This window comes from Gorilla gorilla, chromosome 15 (genome assembly GCF_029281585.2).
Source record: "Gorilla gorilla gorilla isolate KB3781 chromosome 15, NHGRI_mGorGor1-v2.1_pri, whole genome shotgun sequence".
Lineage (NCBI taxonomy): Eukaryota > Metazoa > Chordata > Mammalia > Primates > Hominidae > Gorilla > Gorilla gorilla.
The window spans coordinates 66,315,000-66,322,964 of NC_073239.2; the positions used below are offsets into that span (position 1 = coordinate 66,315,000).

General features: G+C 38.3%; 1 pseudogene; it reads left to right on the top strand.

The window, feature by feature from the left end:
* The first annotated feature begins 6,841 nt into the window (after positions 1-6,841).
* On the top strand, positions 6,842-7,321 carry LOC101127944 (ATP synthase F(0) complex subunit C2, mitochondrial-like; annotated as a pseudogene).
* Positions 7,322-7,965: the final 644 nt, after the last annotated feature.

The window sequence follows — 7,965 nt, forward strand, 5'->3', positions numbered from 1 at the left end:
TGTCTCACTCATCTGGATGACTACAATCATTTCCTAATCAGCTTCCCTGATTTCAATCTTCCTCCCTTCCAATCCCTTACCTATACTGCTGTAGCCAAAATGGTTCAAACACCAATGTTTAGTTCACATACTCCCCCTACTTAGAAACCTTCAAAGCTTCCCCATAGTTCCTATGATGGTGAGACCACACACATCCAGGTTACCCCGACACAGTCCTAATTTACACATGTTGTGCCAGGTTAATTATCAGCTTCCTTTTACTCTAAAAATGTCCCAGTTAGAAGATAATAACACCCTAGTGTAGTGTCTAAGGACTAACCTCCCACATCATCTAACATTGCTCTTCTACACACACCATACTTCAAACACAATAAACTGCTTATGGCAATGGACCTCAACCCTGGCTGCAAATTAAAATCATCTGGAAAGTTTTGTAAATGCATCTATGATCCAGCTCAATACCAGACTAATTAAATCTGACTTTCCAGGGGTGGGCATTAAGCATTTATATATATATATTTTTTTTTTTTTTTTGAGATGGACTCTCACTCACTCTGTCACCCAGGCTGGAGTGCAGTGGCACCATCTCAGCTCACTGCAACCTCTGCTCCCGGGGTTCAAGCAATTCTCCTTCCTCGGCTTCTCAAGTAGCTGGGATTACAAGCATGTGCCACCACGCCTGGATGATTTTTGTATTTTCAATAGAGACAGAGTCTCACCATGTTGGCCAGGCTGGTCTCAAACTCCTGACCTCAAGTGATTCGCCCACCTCAGCCTCCCGAAGTGCTGGGATTACTGGTGTAAGCCACCACCCCCAGCCTGACAAATTTTTTTTTACAAGTTTCCCAGATGACTCTCATGTGAAACCCAACTATAATAATAACTGCTGACATGTGGTTGCCAGGTCCATCATCTGTGAAGCTTTCTCTGGTCTTTCACAGTAGCCTGTACATGCCTTTATTACAGAACTAACACTGAATTATCATTATTTATTTACACGTCCATCAATAGCTAAGTTCTGTTGATTCTGTGTTCAATCCGTCTTTTGAGTCTGTATCTCCTTCTCATTTTCCTTCACTAGTTCATCATCACCTTTCACCCAGGTGGCTGCATAAGCTCCTCCTTATTGGTTTTTCTGCTTCCAATCCTCCCCACCCAAATTGTTCCCAGTTATCTTCTGTAAAACCAGTTGAATGGTATCATTCCGTTATTCAAGTTTGTGATGGTTCATCACCTACTATAGGATAATGTCCAAAGTCTACGGTGTAGAATTCAAAAACCTTCCCAAGAGATCCCAACATGCCCTAGATTCCCCTCACTTCTAACACCACCCACCTCGGTCCCACAGGGTGACTCATTCATCTTTGATCAAGCCACCATGCTTCTACCTGAAACGCCTTATTCTCATTTTCCATCAGGCAAACTCCTTATTTTTAAAAGTTCCACTGAAGTATTGCTCCTGCAAAGCTGTCCCCAGCCAAGAATTAACTGCTTCCTCCTCTCTCCCACATTTTCCCACTTTAAATAGCTATAGATCATTCATCACTATTTGGTTTGCATTATGTAAATGCCTGCCTCTGTCACTGGATGTGAACATCTCTAGGGCAAAGGTCAGTAATACTAGTAACTATCACCCTCAGTCAGTGATTGCTGAAGTCATTTCAGAAAACATTTTTAAATCCCTAGCTGGTAAATTGAAGATAAGTATCTTAATCATTTCTGTCTCTTCATCCATTGAAGAAAGTGGCAGCGAAAATAACTTAGATCTCCGAGTCCCAACTTTATAAGAATTGGAGAGCTCAAAGGAATCTTTGGAAACTGGGTCCAATATACATTTTGCTGGCCAAAAAAAAAAAGGCTCTTTCCAGAATAAAATACTTCCAAACATAAAATCTATTAGGCTATTGCCATCTAGCTTTTAAATTTTGATTTTGAGTTTAAATCATGTTCAATGAAAGGTCACTTATTGATAGAAAAGACAAAGCCAAGTGATTTCTTGCAAGATCTTAAGAGTGTTTAAGGATGGTTTCTCACTTCTAACCTTTACGGTATAGTTTCTAAGCCTCTGCTTTTATGCTAACAGCAACATAAGCTGCAAATTTGAGAGTGATAAATACTTTTGTCCCATCAAAAGACTGATATTGCTCTAGAAAATCTGCTAGATCCCTAATTCTGGGTTAGTAATGGCTTATTTCTATAAAAGTAATATCAAATGACAAGGTCTCCCAGAAACTTCCAGGAATTACTTCTACTATTTTACCAAATATCAACATGGAATCTGCCTCTGCATTTTGGGTAAATGCAGTCTTAGAAGAAATGCATTGGGGTGGGATTTAGAATTTTTTTTTCTGAAATATCTGGAACACATACTCTTCTCTGAAAAATCTCAAATTCAAAAATGCTAATAAATACCTTGTGCTACAGATGAAAATCTCTTACTAGTTCCTTAAATGATCTGTCTTCTATAAACAGATTGTTACTTGGACCAAATGTGTGTGGATCTCTTCCCTCTTGGGCAATATAATGAGGTGGCATCCACTGAATTAGAACTTATGCCAGCAAATATTTTTTAATAATTGTGTATTTATTTTACTGTATCTTATTTATATTTATTTATATATTTATTTATATAAATATTTATATATATTTATTTATATATAAATATATATATATTTATATATAAATATAGGTATATTATATATATTTATATATTATATATATATACCTATATATGTGTGTATACATATACCTATATATGTGTGTATATATATATCTATATATGTGTATATATATACCTATATATGTATATATATACCTATATATGTGTATATATATACCTATATATGTGTGTATATATATATATACCCATACATATATAGGTATATATATATACCTAATATAATCCACCCACAAATATTGTGGCTTAGAATGAGATGATAGTTTTTATGGCTGCAGTAAACCATCTTATTCAGGTTGAATAAAGCACTGCACCCTGGCATAGGCGTGAGTGTTTCAGATCTTTAGTAACTGAACTTCTTAACTGTCTGGAAGCATTGCTAATAATAAACAATGGCCTAGACCTCTAACAAGCCTGCTCATATGGCATATTCCACAAACATCACTATGCTCCTCCTAGGCATGTATAAGCATATGTAATTTTATCAGAAAAGGCAACGAATTGTCCTTGGACCTTTCTGATCATGTGCGCATGTGAGTGACACTGTCAGTACTAAGTAAAAGCAAAATTAAAAAATAATACTATTGAAGTAAAACTTCCTCTGTGTCTTAAACTAGGTAACATTAAACCTACTATTCCCTTATTATTGACTGCCCCCAATATTTCATTCTTCTCAAGGAACTAATTTTTAGTTTTGCATTTTATAAATCAATGACATTTATAATATTTAAAATGTTATATGTAATTTTAATGATTATAGTATTTACAATTTGATACTCTATAATTATAGCATTTATAATTTGATATTTTTCTTTGTACTTTATTTAATAACAGCATGGGGCTTTTAAATTTTAGTATTGCAGTTATCTTCTATTTGTGATAAGAAACTGGTTTTTACTGGTAGCAATAATATAACATTTCCTTTTAAAATGAATTTAAAGTTAAAATGGAAGAAGTCTATTCAAAGAAAAATCATAAGTAAATAAGAGTATAGAGGACAGGAAGACATGAACACGGCATAAAAGACGTGCTTTGAAAACACTGTCCTAGGGAATAGCCCTTTATAGAGATGAACACTGTTCCACAGAAAGTAAACAACTCACAGTTTTGCCACTGCCACTTCCTAAACCTGGAAACACATAAGCAGACAACCATGAAGAGTGCTGCTCTGGAAAACATGGATAAAACTTAACATGTTTTTAGAGCATTTGGTTTTTTTGATTGTATGGAAAAACTCTAACAGAGATGAGTAATTTTTTTAAATCAACACCCAGCTAACAGTTTAGCCCTATTGTTTTTTTTTTTTTTTTTGAGACAGAGTTTTGTGCAATGGCGTGATCTTGGCTCACTGCAACCTCCACCTCCCGGGTTCAAGTGATTCTCCTGCCTTAGCCTCCTGAGTAGCTGGGATTACAGGCATGCACCACCACGCTGGGCTAATTTTGCATTTTTAGTAGAGATGGGGTTTCTCCATGTTGGTCAGGCTGGTCTCAAACTCCCGACCTCAGGCGATCTGCCCACCCTGGCCTCCCAAAGTGGAGTTTAGCTCTTTTTTAAACACTCAACTCATTCCTCCTTTATGCAATGTAAGATCTCAAGCTTCTCAGTGAGACTCACCACTGGAGGGTGAAAAATAAAGAAACTCTATCTCGCAAGTATCCTCACCAACCAGAGAAATATTATGTTGTGCATTGTCTTTCATTGTTGGTATTTTAAAAATAGGGTTCCCTACACACATATTTGAAGCTACATTCTAGCGCATATGTTTTTACAAACCCAAACTCTCCATTCTGGAGATTTCCTGAGACACATTCCTACGGAGTCATGTACGATAAGCTGGGAGTTACTGTCTCCTTTATCACCATTTTGAAAAGCAGAAGCTGCTCTCAGCAACTGAGACACTATTCGTTACTCCCTACATGGGCACACTATAATTACTTCAGACTGTTTAAATTTTCTCAATGATAGTGAAATGCAGTTAGAAACCATAGTTAACTTGCCACAATAAAGATAAATTGTAGAGAAATACAATTAAACTAAGTTATTTCCATTCTTATTTTAATAACATGAGAAAAGAGGGTTTGAGATAATATGGCAACTCTATAGTTTGAAATATAAAGTGGCAGTAGTAATATTATTTTTATAATAAAAAATGGTGTGGGAGCAATATAAGCCTATCCTGATTAATATTCCTAACCTTGCAAATATGCAGGAAAAATTTTTTTCTACAATAATAAGTTCCAAGATTAAAAATGGTTCAACTATACTTTGACAGATATTACATTGATACTGTGTATTGTCAAACAAAAAAGTAAAACAGGCTATAAAATAAAATCACAAACTAGGAAATGTAGGGAAGCAACAACATAAGGTACACTTGGAAATTTCAGTGTTCTTCTAGTACTTTTTCAGTAGTAGAGTAGTCATGAAGAATTTCTAATGCACCCAAACTGTTTGCATAAAAAATAAATGAGACTGCTGAGAAGATTACTGTAGATATGCAGTATGGCACATGCCACTAGTTGTCCTTCAACAATTATTCTCCACTTCTTTTATAATAATAGAACCTCCTATTTTTAATTGGGTACATGGATAAAGACTACATTTCCCAGCCATCACTGAAGAAAGGTGTACCAATATGACTTCACTTCTGAATGATAAGATATAAGCGAAGTATAAGATGAAACACCCAGAACATGTCCTTAAAGGAAAGGGCACAACCTGCCACTATCCCTTTCTCCTTCCTGCTGGCGGGAGGACAAACCCGATGGCTGGAACAGGAGCTCTGTCTTAAGCCATGAGATGGCCTTATGCATAGGGCTATAATGTATATATTATGGAGTAATAAAGTGAGTTTATCTGAGAAGAGAGACTGGTAGATCCAAAAAGGGATCTACCTCCTTTTCATTTAATAATCTTCTGTACTCTTCCAGTTTTTTTCTTTTTCTTTTTAGTGTGGATAGGAAGTAAGAGGAATGTGCAAGAGGGATTGAGGAAGAGACTTAAAGATGTGTCAGAATGAAATGAACTTAAGGAGAAACGAGAAGATCTGAGCAGTGTAAGGGGTGTGTTTTAGTGGGTGCTACTGGTGCTCCACCTATATCCCCATTACAAACTGGCATGCTCATCCCTACCCGTGAGTACGGTTATCCCTCAATTTCCATGGGGAATTCGTTCTAGGACCTCTAGCAGTTACCAAAATCCACAGATGCTAAAATCCCCGATATAAAATGGTGTAGTGTTTGCATATAACCTATGCACAGCCTGCCATATACTTCAGATCATCTCTAACTTCATACCTAATACAATGTAAATGCTATATAAGTAGTTGTTGTATGGTATTGTTTAGGAAATAATAAGAAAAAAAGTCTGTACATGTTCAGTACAAACACAATTTCATTTCCGAATACTTTCCATCTGCAGTTGGTTGATCCCCGGGATGCAGAATTCATGGACGCTGAGAGGGCCGAGAGTATTGCCTGAAGACAACTTAGAGTTGTCCCCTTCCAGGAGAATTTACCTGGGCCAAATGGCAATTGCCTTGCCCAGGAAGCCTCACCCACTACCCTAGGAGGCAGATCTTGACCAATGACTGAACAGAATGTGCTTCAAGTTGGGATCAATTTTGTGGCTCACACCTGTAATCTCGGCACTTTGGGAGGCCAAGGAGGTCAGATCACTTGAGCCCAGGAGTTCAACACCAGCCTGGGCAACATAGTGAAACCCCATCTCTACTAAAAATACAAAAATTAGCCAGGCGTGGTGGCACACCCCTGTAATCCCAGCTACTCAGGGGAACTGAAGCACAAGAGTTGCTTGAGCCCGAGAGGTGGACGTTACAGTGAGCCAAGATTATGCCACTGCACTCCAGCCTGGGAGACAGAGCAAGACTCTGTCTGAAAAAGATGTAAAAACTAAAAATAAAAATAAAAGATGGGATCAATTTAATAGTAAAATTTCCACTCCAGGGCTTGTGGGGCCCTTGTGGTGCCAGAGCTAGCTAGTCTATAGTTGAAATCACATTCTTATTTATCTTTTTTCCCTTGCCTTATCCTACTTTTCTCCTACCCCTTCTATTGCATGCACTTCTCCAATAAATCATTGGATTTACTAGGGCTCCATGTCAAGCTCTGCCTCTAGGGAACCCAATCTAAAAACCACCATATGGGTTTTCTCTACATTGGGAGCAGTTCTTCTGCCACAGCCCCCCACCTCCTGAAAATGTAACCTGCTTCAAGTTCCTCTCCACGTCCTCCTTGGTCAAGAACACCTCTCAGCTGCTGAGCCATCCACTATCTGCAGTGGTGCTGAAATGACCAGAGACATTGACAGATGAGAGCCTCAGCAACTTGGCAGTCTCATGTCCCCTTACCTCACTTGCCCATAGCCGCAGCTTCCAAACCAGAGCCATTCCAAGGGACATTGACACAGCATCCAAGTTCACTGGGGTTGGGGCTGCCACAGTTAGGGTGGCTGGCTCTGGGGCTGAGACTGCTATTGTGTTTGAGAGCCTCATTATGGTCATGCCAGGAACCCGTCTCTGAAGCAACAGCTCTTCTCCTGTGCCATTCCGGGCTTTGCCCTCCTGGGGCCATGGGACTCTTTTGCCTGATGGTGGCCTTTCTCACCCTCTTTGCCATGTGAAGGAGCTGTGTGCACCTCCCACAGTTCTTTCTCCCATGTCTTGTCTGCCCTGTGTGTTCCTTTTCTTGTACCTCCCCAGGTGGCCTGGGGCACATGGTTGGCTCAGGGTTTGACAGAGGGAAGACAAATAAATAATGTATTAATAAGGAAAAAAAAACATGATACTGAATTGATCCTACAGAAAATAAAATTCACTCACTACTGTTTCATAATTTACATTGTATTTTTTCCTAATAAAAATGGAAGATATTAAATATTTAAATAAAGAACAGCATACTTTCAAACCAGCACACCAATCTAGAAGGGTATAGTCTAGAAGGGAGTATCCACCTAAATTATTTGTCAGAGTGGCTTATTCAAAGCATGACCCTCTAAATAAAGGTGATCTGCTTTTTCTGTAATCATATTGTATGATCATTATAACATGAGCATTAAACTTGCAGCTAAGATAGCCTCACTAGGAAACTGGTTACTCTGACACAGTAGCTCTCACCATTTGAAAGTGGGCCCTATTGGCTACATCATGGGAAGATTACAGACAAAAACCCCACTCACTCTACCTAAAAAATAAGCCATCAGCCAAACAGCTTCATCTATCCAGCTAAAGCTAATTGGGAGATTTTAATCTGCCTAAACTTTGACTG